The sequence below is a fragment of the Periplaneta americana genome, chromosome 4, assembly GCF_040183065.1.
Source record: "Periplaneta americana isolate PAMFEO1 chromosome 4, P.americana_PAMFEO1_priV1, whole genome shotgun sequence".
NCBI lineage: Eukaryota > Metazoa > Arthropoda > Insecta > Blattodea > Blattidae > Periplaneta > Periplaneta americana.
Window position 1 is genome coordinate 31,077,454 of NC_091120.1, and position 14,091 is coordinate 31,091,544.

Here is a 14,091-nt window from a genome sequence, read left to right on the forward strand (position 1 = left end):
AGCGAAAGCCCCATATTCCCATCAATATTCATTTTAGCTAAAGTGTTAAGAAAAAAAATAAGAGCACAAATCTAGGACCCGAGATGTTTTTGTAACTCCTGAAAAGTTTAGTTTTCTAGACATATCGGGTTTCTCAATATTCCAGTTCAATTGTGTTCTGCATAATAGGATAAAGGTTGGTAACGTTGTGATACTAATAATATTGTGATAGTACTTTTTGAGAATTTTTTACAATTTTACTGAGCGAGAGAAGGACCGGTTTTGTGCAGAAACTTGTCTACTAACACTCCCTTAATATGTTGATCCAAAAACTGGTCTTCCTCTCGCTCAGTAAAACTATAAACAATTCTCAAAAAGAACTACATTATAATATTAGTATCACAATATTACCAACCTTTACCCTATAATTAAAATTATTTCCACTCAAAATCAACGTAAGAAGTAAGGCATTCTTTCACAGATGTGACTATAGAAATGATCATTAAACACGACTGATTAATTATTTCAGAGTTTTTTTTACGAATAACCAAAGCAAACTATCTTGAGAAATCACTTCATTTCTTACGCATACAAGTCTTCGTATATGACGGCCACTATAGGGCTAATGAAGTAGGGATTCTTTTTAACATAGTTCAATTTGCTTCCGACACATGTCTACATAAGCTTCTTCACAATGACACGGAAGTTATACGCGGAATATCTTGCGCAGTTTCTCGCCTAAAGTTACGCTACCTCGTCGTTAAATTTCTCTCCCCTACTTAGTAAACACGGCGCTGTTAATCAGCATGCAAATACAATAGGTGGTCATTTCTGGTTACAGGCATTTGTAGTAGGCCTATGAATGGGCCTTGCAGTGATATTCCATGTTGAAATCACACCTGGAGAGTATTTCCCTTGTGCCGGGATTACCCTACACATCATGTGGATTCGAAGAAACGGCCGTGCATGATTTGCATGAAAGGGCAGAACGATTAGGCATGAAGAATGTGTCCATCGTGACTATACAACACGCGTGAGGGACTCGAAGGCAAACCTCGTGTTGTCAGTTATCTCCAGAGTCTCCACGGCTTTTAAACTACCTACTCGAGCAGCAAAAACGTATGCGATTACCAAGACATCGATCCCTGCTTCAATTCCAGGAGGGAGTGGACATATCAACTTCCTTGCAGAGAAACGAATGTACGACAATTTGTCCCGAACACTTTGTACCGCGACAATTTCGTCTCAAACTATTTGTCACAACGCGAATTGGTACCGTTACAAAATTCGTCCCAGGTTTGCACCAAATACGTACCAGGCTTTGGTGAAACATTTTATATCCCATATTTTAAGGGCGTACACCGTTAAGTATACCTCTGGTTGAGGTTCTGCCTGATATGTACAGTAATAATAATAATAATAATAATAATTATAATAATAATAATAATAATAATAATAATAATAATACTCCGTGGCGCTACAGCCCGTGAAGGGCCTAGACCGACCAGCCGGCTGCTGGCCTCACGCCCATATGTCGAAGCAGAGGTGGACGATCATCCAACCTGAATGGAGGTATCGTGTGGTTAGCACGATGATCCCCCAGCCGTTATAGTTGGCATTCACAACCGGATTTCGTTACCTATCGTAGCTCCCCAAGAGCATCACGATGCTGGGTGGGCACCGGATTCATACACTGGCCGAAATTTTATGAGAAAATTTCTTCCCCTATGAGGACTCAAACCAGCGCGCATTCCGTAACGCGAGTCCTAGGCGGGATGCCTTAGACCGCGACGCCACGGCGCGGGACGATATGTACAGTAGTACTTACTTACTTACTTACTGGCTTTTAAGGAACCCGGAGGTTCACTGCCGCCCTCACATAAGCCCGCCATTGATCTCTATCCTGAGCAAGATTAATCCAGTCTCTACCATCATATCCCACTTCCCTCAAATCCATTTTAATATTATCCTCCCATCTACGTCTCGGCTTCCCTAAAGGTCTTTTTCCTGCCGGTCTCCCAACTAACACTCTATATGCATTTCTGGATTCGCCCATACGTGCTACATGTCCTGCCCATCTCAAGCGTCTGGATTTAATGTTCCTAATTATGTCAGGTGAAGAATACAATACGTGCAGCTCTGCGTTGTGTAACTTTCTCCATTCTCCTGTAACTTCATCCCTCTTAGCCCCAAATATTTTCCTAAGAACCTTATTCTCAAACACCTTTAATCTCTGTTCTTCTCTCAAAGTGAGAGTCCAAGCTTCACAACCATATAGAACAACCGGTAATATGATAAGCTTATGTACAGTAGTGGCAAAAAAACGGACCAGCCCTTGTAGCTGATTTCAGAGCCTTGTTCACTACAGAGCACGATACACTGATAACTAAGACTTTCGTGGTTCGAATCCTGCTTGGGAAGGAAACTTTTTTTTTGTCCTACGGACAAAAGAAAAGGCAAAGAAACGCCTCTACGTACTATGCATAGTCCTTAATAGGTTTATTCGCAAACTAAAATAATAGAAATAATAATAATAATAATAATAATAATAATAATAATAATAATAATAACAACAACAACATATACGTACAAGTAGGCCTACCCATCGGCGATGAGTAGCTTTCTATTGCTGCATGCGCTATTATTTTAGTTGGAAAAGGCTTGCATTACTGAATGGTTTGTATACTATTGCATGCATTACTTGCATGCGTAAAGTTGAAAGAAAAGTTCAACCGTGGAGATGTTTTTGTTAGCGCCTTAAAAGATTAGATTTTCGTCGCGTAAATGACGTTACGGGCTGGTAGTCATGATGAATCTTATAGAAATAGTGCACGTTCGCCAAGCTCCACAAGAAGGTATCATAAAAGATGTTGGAATCATGGAATTTCAATAATGTGTGTTTTATGCGAAACATCAATTATTAACCGTAACATTGCTGATACGTATGCTATCTGGCATTGAAGCACGGATTCCGTAGGTGTTGGCCAGACCGCAACATCTCAGTTCATGGCTTTTCTCATGCGTGGCGTGTGTCATCCCACCTGTCAATTAGCGGCAAGTATCTGCAAAAGTGTGTTCCTCATTCCCATGCCCAGCGGCTCTTCATGTTTCCTCCTCTCTCATCTCATCAGATGATCAAGGTCCTTCAAAGCACAGTACCGGTACTTTCATTCAGTGGTGTAGTCGTGAAAAGTTTATCATCATTATTATTATTATTATTATTATTATTATTATTATTATTATTATTATTAGGGCTAGGATTTTGATGAAATTGCATCTTTTTTTCTAGTAAGCCAGAAACATATCTGCTTTAGTATTTATATGTTATGTGATAAACTGAGTGTTTTAAGACATATTTGTTAAGGCATTTTTTTTTATTTTTTTGCCTGTTTCAACTCATAAGAGCATCTTTTGTTTTATTCTGTCATTTTTGAGGCATTTTCATTTAATTTTGGCCATAAAACCCCATTATTAATATAAAATAATGTTTATTTCCCTTTATATTTGTCTACATATTTTGTCCATTAATACCCATTATTTGCAACAGTAGCAAATATAAATGACACTCGGGAGGAAATTAAACGCAGAATAAATATGGGAAATGCCTGTTATTATTCGGTTGAGAAGCTTTTGTCATCCAGTCTTCTGTCAAAAAATCTGAAAGTTAGAATTTATAAAACAGTTATGTTACCGGTTGTTCTGTATGGTTGTGAAACTTGGACTCTCACTTTGAGAGAGGAACAGAGATTAAGGGTGTTTGAGAATAAGGTTCTTAGGAAAATATCTGGGGCTAAGAGGGATGAAGTTACAGGAGAATGGAGAAAGTTACACAAGACAGAACTGAACGCATTGTATTCTTCACCTGACATAATTAGGAACATTAAATCCAGACGTTTGAGATGGGCAGGGCATGTAGCACGTATGGGCGAATCCAGAAATGCATATAGGGAGGCCGGAGGAAAAGAGACCTTTAGGGAGGCCGAGACGTAGATGGGAAGATGATATTAAAATGGATCTGAGGGAGGTGGGATATGATGATAGAGAATGGATTAATCTTGCTCAGGATAGGGACCAATGGCGGGCTTATGTGAGGGCGGCAATTAACCTCCGGTTTCCTTAAAAGCCAGTAAGTAAGTAAGTATTATTATTATTATTATTATTATTATTATTATTATTATTATTATTATTATTATTACGATAAACCCTGACAAAACGCTTTTCAAGGAACCGCTTGTAAACCGAACCGCATATTTACAACGATTGCGTATTAGGTGGGTAGTTTAATTTTGACTTTACAGAGTGATTCAAAATCTCTGCGACAAACTCTGAGGGGTAATAGATCTAACAATGTATCCAAATGTGTGCACCCTTGTTTGTTTGTTTGTTGAAATGTTTGTAAGAGAAGAGAAGGTTGTTGTTTGTTTACGTTTAATGTTCAATACCTTTTCCTTTCAGTTCAGTCTAATCATCAATTGAGAATGGATGTCTTATTATTATTATTATTATTATTATTATTATTATTATTATTATTATTATTATTATTATTATTATTATTATAAAATAACAATGACAAGAAAAAATCCCGGTATCTATTATTATTAATATACAGTGGTGGCAAAAAAAATGGACCGACCCTTGTAGCTGATTTCAGAGCCTTGTTAACTCCAGAACACGATAGACTGGTAACTTAGACTTTCGTGGTTCGAATCCTGCCTGGGAAGGGAACTTCTTTTTGTTCCTTATTCAAATTTACTCCCAATACTTTTCGATTGCAGCGATATTTTACTACTTGATTAACTTATTATTCCCAGAACATGAATTTTACCACCTATCGAAAAGTATTGGGAACAAATTTGAATAAGGAACAAAAAAAAAGTTTCCTTCCCAGGCAGGATTCGGAACACGAAAGTCTTAAGCCTGGTTCAGACGGTGCTAGTTTCTGTGATGGATTCCAAGGTGGCTGCGCTGATGGCTGCCCTGCGTGCTCACTTGCTGGCTCCCGTGTTGGCTACGGTGATGGTAGTTGTTCACACGGAGCTGGCTCTTTTCACAGTTCAAATTGGAAAATCATCTGCTGTTGCATCTGTTGCCAACACTCATGGTCAAAAAGAAACTAAACCGTGAGTGGAAAACAACTAAAGTCCTACATTAACAGTAGTAAATGTGGTAATAAAGTAATTAAGCCATAAGTGCAAAGCAACTAAAGTCCGATATTTAATTGTTGTTTCTTAGAAACTAAAGACTATAGAAAAAGAACAGGTTTAGTTGGAAAACAACGAACATGGCGACATGGTTTCAGTGGTGATATTATATGATCATCTTTGGATCCAGCCTGCAAACCATCACGAAAAATAGCAAGGAACCTACCCTCGAAATCCAGCAAGCTAGCCATCCACGGAGCCACCAGAGCGCATTACTTCCGGCAAGTGAGCACGCAGGCTACCCATCCGCACAGCCACCTTGGAATCCATCACAGAAACACGCACCGTCTGAACCGGGCTTTAGTTACCAGTCTATCGTGCTCTGGAGTGAACAAAGCTCTGAAATCAGCTAAAAGGGTCGGTCCGGTTTTTTTGCCACTACTGTACATAGGCCTACTGCATAATTAATAAATCGTCGAATTCATTACATTGGCTTCATTATTCATTATCACTGAACTTTTTTATGATTATACACCGTGTTCCGCTTATAAGTATAACAAAAGAAATAGCTATAACTTCTGAATTAATACAAGTATATAGTTGAAACCAACTGCTACAAAGAATGAAAACTGGGAATTTTTGTTACCTTATGTTCCATAAACCTCAACATGGCTTCCATTGGTGGCACGGGAAATATCCAACCGGTATTCAACCTCGACCCAAGTGTTATGAAGCATCTGTGGTGTAACATTGTTGACAGCAGCATAAATTCTTTCTTGTAAGTCTGCCAAATCACGTACTGGCGTCCTGTAGACCTGGTCCTTAACAAACCCCCACAGGAAAAAATCAGGTTGTGTTAGATCTGGTGATCTGGCAGGCCATGTGATGTACGGTGATCCTCTTCCGATCCATCTTGCAGGGAATTGTTCGTCTAAGAATGTGCGAACCATGTTGGCAAAGTGTGGTGGAGCCCCATCTTGCTGGAAAATTGCTCCATCTGGGAGTTGTGGCACAGCATACAGTTGCAACATATCCAGGTACGTGTTTGCAGTGACTGTCTTTTCAGCAAAGAAATAGGGACCAATGATTCTGTCACGCATGATCCCACACCAAACATTCCATTTAGGGGAATCCCGTTGGTGTTCAATTACGACACTTGGATTTTCCGACCCCCAGATGCGACAATTGTGTCGGTTTACTTTTCCACTGACGTGGAAGGTTGCCTCATCTGAGAAACAGACTCGAGTTAGAAATGTGTCGTCATCGTCCACTTTATCCAACATTGTTTCTGCAAAGCGTTTTCGTTCCAGTTTATCATTCGGCGTAATCATCTGATGAAGTTGCAGCTTGTACGCTCGCAAACGCAATCTTTTATGGAGCACTGTATGCACTGTTGTTGGTGGGATGTTCAACTGCACACTAGCCTGTCGAATGGATTTCCGCGGGCTTCTCTGAAATGCCTCGCGAATGCGTTCGACATTTTCGTCAGACACTTTACGCTTGGAATGTTTACCTGCATTAGACAACAAACTTCCTGTTTCTCTGAGCTGCCTATCCCATTTCATTATTGAGACGTACGTCGGTACAGCTTCCCTCGGTCTAAGATTGTACTGACGGCGAAACAAGCGCTGTACACGAATTATGGATCTATGTTCTGCTAATGACAGCACACAAAAGGCTTTCTGCTGTGGCGTCCACATGCTGACTGACTAAAGATACGATACGAATTCTCTTATTTAATGATCTGCGCATGCGTGAGTCTTCTAAAAATAAGTAACAACAATGGATTAAAACTTCCCAATTTCCTCTTTACAATGGTACCAATCTTAACCCATTTGCATGCATTGTTATGAAATTATAACTATTTCTTTTATTATACTTATAAGCGGAACACGGTGTATAATCGTTCCTAGAATGGAAACGTCTGTTCTCTAAAGCTCTGTTATTGCGAAGTATGTTATGTTTTCTCTTCATAGCTTAACGCAGCAGTCTCATGAGCACCAGACTGGAATAACTGCACTACAAGAAGTGTTAAACATTATGTAATTTTCTCTCTCGTATTATAACGGGATAGGTACCATTTCTAAATTGGCTAAGGTGACTGAATCCTTGTTTCGAGATCATCATAAAGATCCAAATAACGAATGTCACCGGCGGTTTTGAGAAGATTATCACCTTCCATTAATCTTTGTTGTAACCATCTTCACCTTGGGCTCCATCAAAACGTTCACGAAAGCTATCTTGAAGGTGAGAAGAAGTCGGTTAAGGTATGCACGACGGTGAAATTATCTTATATTATAATTTATTAGTTTCCTTTTTTATCCACTTACTCTTTGAGTAGTTAATCTGTTCTTCTTACCCACAAAATACGGACCCTCCATCCGTTTCTGTAATAATACATTATGCAACGAGCGCAAGCGAGTTTCATAATTTTCATACTCGCGTCTTAATTACCATTATAGGCAAGTTTCATACGACTTTTTATGCTCGACGATATTCCTAACTTGAAATTATTCATAAGTATTCATGTGATTCTTATCTGACTGAGGAGCGGAACTGACCTTCTGCAATATCTCGTAAATTGTGAGATGTGAGCAGACGCGAAAGTATTGATTTTTTCCGGGAAAACAAATGTCATTGACCTTGATGTAATCTAGAGAGTAAAATAAATATTAATCTTGAAATTGAATTAGACATTGAAAAACGAGATGACAAATTGAATTTATTTGAATATTATTTACAATTAACGCAAATTATTATAGTAACAGAACCGACTTTATTTCAAATATACGTGATTTATTGTGCAATTGGTGAAATGAATTTGCGGGAATGTGCTTTGTGAAAGGCTGGAAGATGACGGTGAATTGATGTTAATTTGTGTGTTGTTTTTTTCGACTGAGTTTAATATTATATTTGAGATTTCAATTTTATTTTGGATCGATTCTTCAACATAACCTTCTGCGACAGTATTGGATTTCCAGCCTCCGTGACGTTTCGCTAGTTATTTTTCGATTGCATATCCGAGAATAATCGATACTTGCGCTTTCATATTGCTACATTGATATTTTCTGATTGGTGGAACACCTGAACTTTAATGAATAGGTGTACTTTAATGAGGTCCATTAAACGGCTGCTACCAGCTGTGTAATTACTACATTTCGGCATGGTCGGGCATAGAGATTGTTAAGTTTAAAACATTTTTAAAAACGTTGCCATTCCATTTTCGGTTTATCTGTTCTGAGGTTCTGCTTGTCTATCGGCTGATAAAGCGTGTCGCCTTGGGTATGCCTCCTACTTCTGGGCGAGCGTGTTTCCTCTCACAATTCGCTTTGCCCAGGCCTTCAACGTCTTCGGTGACTCCACTCTTCTGATGTTTAGTCGTACTGTGGACAGTACTTGTGACATTTCTTTCCCTCATGTGGTAGACAAGTGGGCATCGGCTTTCTCCCTTCAAAAGTTCAAGTAAATTTCTACAACAGAACGGGAAAATTCGGACTGAGACAAGTGGCGAATAGGCTTGGAGCTCACACAAATTCTTCTTCATAGGCCCGAATTCCTTTGCAAGGGAGCACTATCGCGTAACTTTTAACAGTTTCTCCTCCCATTTCCACCTTCTTTCATTATGATTTTTAGTGAGTTATTTTACGACGCTATATCAACATCTCAGGCTACTTAGCGTCTGAATGAAATAAAACTGATAATGCCGGTGAAATGAGTCCGGGGTCCAGCACCGAAAGTTACCCAGCATTTGCTGATATTGAGTTGAGGGAAAGACCCGGAAAAAACCTCAATCAGGTAACTTGCCGAGACCGGGGTTTGAACCCGGGACAACTGGTTTTGCGATCAGACGCGTTAACCGTTACTCCACAGATGTGGACTCATTGTGATTCAAAGCAGAGCTGGTGTGTGGTTTTTGGTGCTTCAACTGCTTCATACATACAGAACCATGTAACATTTTGAAGTATATGGACTTCACCATTAATAAAGACAGGGAAAGATGATCTATATGTTGGATCAGTTACAGCTTGATTCAGGGATTTTTGGCCCCTGCAAAAAGTAAGTAGATAGACTAAGAGCGAGTACAGATGCCTCAAACTAGCAAGCTGTCTCGTTCGCGCAGGCGCATAGAACACTTCTCCCCTACCACTGTCCGCCTACTGCTGTGCACTGTGGACTAGAACGGTACAGCTCAGTTCTAATAACAGTTGAGAAGGCTGCATAGGGAGGGTACATCTTGAATACATTGTCAAGCGGCCAACTTTTCAGATAATATGACTATACCTGGGTATCGGAGCCTAGGTGGGCCCCCTCCGTTAGCTCTACTACTTCCCCTCTCCAGGCAGCTTCCTAGTTTGAGGCATCTGTACTCATCACTACTGGCGGGCTGGGTCGCACAGGTCAGGCTGCACTTCCTTATCATGTCGCGGTACACTCCGTCTTAAAACACAATATTCTCCCACACGTTCCGTTACTAAGCACTACATCTGTTGACTAAACAATGTCAGGATGACTTATATTTTCTTGACATGAGTGTCTCTCAGCTACGGGCACAGATATTATTTTCATTCTTTCTCTTCCGTCTTCCCCGCCTATGCACGTTTGTGATTAAATTTATTTCTTATGACGCAACACACAGGTCGCTCACTAGCCAAACAACAAGGACAAGGGCCAATAACGTTGAATTGAGCTGTACCAATCCTGTAGAATAGTTCATAATACTGTGGTTACCTTTTCATATAATTTCCTGTTGATGGAGCCATACATGGCTCCGAAACGTTGGGTGTTTCTGTATTTACGACACTGTGGAAAAAAAAAATCTCGCAGCAAGCTAAACAGCACGAGAGTTTCAAATAATTTAAAATATACTTTACCTTTTATTAATATTAATTTAAATTTTTAATTTCTGTTTCTGTTAATTAGTTTTCGGTTTCTTCATTTCGCAAGTTATCTTTTCTTGCTACGCCAATTACGAAATATACGTTTGTTCTTTTCCAGAAGCTACTGCATGATAAGTCTCAGAACTCATATTCCGCTGTCATATTTCGTAGCTATTATAATTACATGTATTACATTATGGAGACGTTCCTTTACTTTGATGATCATACATTGCCAAGCGATTAGAAGAAAAGAAACGTGACAATAGATAAGGTTAATCTTCCTTTATGCTTTATGAGCGCCCAGGTGTAACCTTCTTCAGCTTTATGGCACTGCACTGGTTTAAATACAGTCTGCATCAAAATCACTCGTGCCAAACGCAAGTGGGATGTGACTGTCGCTCAGTGACACGTAAGAAGCGACACATTTCGTAATTCTGGTGCTAAGACCTCCACACACTTCGAATTATGCGTATATGTAAATAGAAATATAAATATACTCGTATAGAGCTACATACTGTAAATACAAAGTGTGTCATAAATGTAAAAATAAAATTTAGAGAAGTCAACATAATAAGACTTTTTCCAGAACGGTTATTTCATAGTTAAACTGCAAAGAAACAGTAACAGGAATGGAAAATCTTCCATTCTTTACAGTTTACACGATCAGGTTTATGGTTTAAGCGCGATGTTTGCATGCACATTTACATCGTCACGTAAAGAATTACCTCACTGCTCCTTATCTACAAATATAGAAATGTCGAAAAGACAGCATTGTTGGCCAGCCAGATCACCGCACTTGAACCCCTTGGATTTCTACTTGTGAGGTAACAAGTCATTATTCACTTGTTCCATCCAGGAAGGAAATATTGTGTTGGGGTTGCAACCTATGGGCACGAGTGGTGTATCTGGCACGTACATCGAATTTTAAGGGCACGTTGCAGGTTACAGTCATAGACCAAAGGCAGACGGAGGTAGTGAGATTATGCAAGTAATAAGCATTTTGAAGTTGTTGAATGCATTCTTTTTTGGCGTCGGTGACGATTTAAAATCATAAAAAATCATAGCCTTGTCGACTTATTCATTCATTAATTTAATAGATTATTAACTTCAAAAATATCTGACAGCTAAACTAGCGAATAGTCTTTGGATTTGTAAATTGCAGTTGTCTTGGAAACTGGGTTGCATTTATTATTGAACAATATGTAATCTAGTGTATTGTTATGCGTATAAGTGCGCAGAAAGTTTTCTCGTACAAGAAATATTTTAATCGGCTATGTAACAACGCTGTATCAACTATTCGGTTATTGAGCGTTAATGTGATGCTACTTGGCGAAATGAAGCCGAGGATTCGCCATGTTATTACTTGACCTTAGCCTTATAAATGGGAGAAACCTCGGAAAAAATTCAACCAGGTAATCAGCTCAAGCGGGAATCAAACACATTCTCGAGCGCAGCCTCTCATCAGTAGGCAAAGATTTTTTTTTTTTTTTTTACATCAGCATATGAAACACTTTGTGATAAGTCTGGTGTAATAGTAAAAGAAGATTATGGTGACTATTACACTTTTACTACGTCATACTACTTTTGACCAATAAAACGGTACGAAAGAACGTCTTTCAACCAATCATGGCTGCATATCGCACAATTTTATCGCTTTCCTAGCATTTGTTTAATTTTATCTCTTCCCTAGCATTTGTTTGTTTTTACGAGTATCACTACCCTATCATTACTACCCTAGCATTTGTTTCTTTGTTTGCCAACATTTCAAACTGAAAATTCTTTACGGTACTATAAAACATGCTTTGAGATGGTAATTTGTTTCCCGCATAGATAGTCGACTGAAAATGGCGGCTCCGTTCAAACATTGTGGTGAAGGTAACATTGGTGAAATAGAATTTTAGTAAGTCAATATCTACTCGTATTTTATTGTATTAAAGTACTTTATTTCTTCTAATCTCTACATAATTTCTTCTGCTTTTATGACCTCCCTACAATTTGTTTCTTTGTTTGCCAACATTTCAAACTGCAAATTCTTTACGGTAAAAGGTATCCCCGTAACATGCCATGAAGGAACTTGGGGGGGGGGGGCATGGAGTTAGAGCACCATGCTTTCCATGACCTTGGCACTAGAATGAGGTGGTGTGGTCGGCACCACGCTCTGACCGCCTTTTACCCCCGGGAAGGACCCGGTACTCAATTTTATAGGAGGCTGAGTGAACCTCGGCAAATGACGATCGCAAAGCATTTTGTATAGTACTGCAAATTCTTTACGGTACTATACAAAATGCTTTGCGATCGTCATTTGTTCAAAGCATAGACAGTCAACTGAAAATGGCGGCTCCGTTCAAACGTTTTGGTGAAGTTAGAATTTCAGTAAGTCAACTAATATTTTATTGTATTAGAGTACTTTATTCCTTCTAATCTGTATATACTTTAGATAAATCAAAACCTCTAGTGAAATTACTGGTGTAAATCTGAGCTCAGTAAAAAAAAAAAAAAAAAACCCCTTCACAATCACATCTCTCAAAATCTGCCACGGATCGAATCCCCGTCCTTTATATTTTACTGAAGATATGAGTACGTACCATGCCGGTATCACATTGGTTTTTAGATCATATACAACACCACTGGAATTCATAATTAATCAAATTTTGAAGTGGACTGCGCACTTCTGTGGCGAAGAGCAGCTCACGCAAATAGCAATTTATAAACCTCGTGTAAAGAAGAAATGATGTTACACTCTTATTTACACATAAATTGCACTCAGTCACGGCAATTTTACAGCTGAAACGAACATGATCCTGTAATTATAAAACATAATTACGCCATAAAAATTATTTACACCTAGCATATAAGCACGTCTGATACGTAAAAATGATGTTCACAAACAGAGTTGCCAACTATTGCTTGTAAAATATAAGAGAGATCAGACAATCGAAAATTTACACTCACACTTCAAACTTAATTTCGTTTAAAAAAGATACAAGTTTATAAGTTGCTTTGATATTTCAGTATAAATTCAACTTAAGTCTATATTAATATTTCTTCAACAAATAGCTACAAATGTACACATGATCGTTAATATTTTCTTGTTAATGACATGAATACAAAGATGAAGAGTAAAACAAATTTATGGAATAAAGTATAGAGTGTCCCATTTAAAAACGTAACTTTCTAGTATTTCGAATTTCTGCAACACTCTGAATAATTGCCATCTACTCCAAACCGTACGCTTTCTGATAATAAAGCATGACTTTTATATGTAATCCAGGAAACGAAAGTTGTTTTCTTATAAATTATTAATTTGTTATGTTACAAATTACTCTTCAAGAAAACAAACTGCAAATAATAACATCATATTGAAGGAGCTTAATTGCCACGAAATACACAATACGTATAACGAGAAAATATGTATCAGTTTCTTAAAATTCATTTTTTTACTCTTTCATATGGACGACGTTTAGTTCTTGATTCTGTCGTCTGAATTCGTTCTCTGAACAAGTTCACTTAAAATTAGAAACGACCCAGTCGCTTTCTAGTAGCATCGTGTTGTAGGAAGTCGCCATTAATTGTATTGACAATAGTTATATTATGGACATAGGCTATATTATCTTACTGAAGTGACAGGTTATACTTAATGTTTAAAGTTACGTAAAGTCGAGATTTATGACTTCCGAGAACATTTCTCCAACTGCAGAAAAGATAGTCAAGCGATAACAATATGGCTACGTTATTTACGGTTTTCTTCGTGAACGACAAGCACTCTATCTGTAAATTGTTTATTTTATCGATTACTGCAGCTTCTAAGCTTCATTTGTAAAATAAGGATCTAGAAATTAGTTGTGTTAGGACTAAATTTTCCTCAAGGTATTTAAAAATAATTATACATTACTTTTATTTCGAACCTTCACAGTCTAAATAACTATAATTTATTTCAATTAAATTAAATTTGAATAAAGAACACGTCAATTTAGATAATGAGAGGAAGTTTAAAACCAGTTTGAATTGCATTTTAGGTTTCACAACCTCACCCTTCTTCGCGCCCCCTTCGAAATTTAAAATAGCACCTCTATATTATTTTGATACTTAAATTT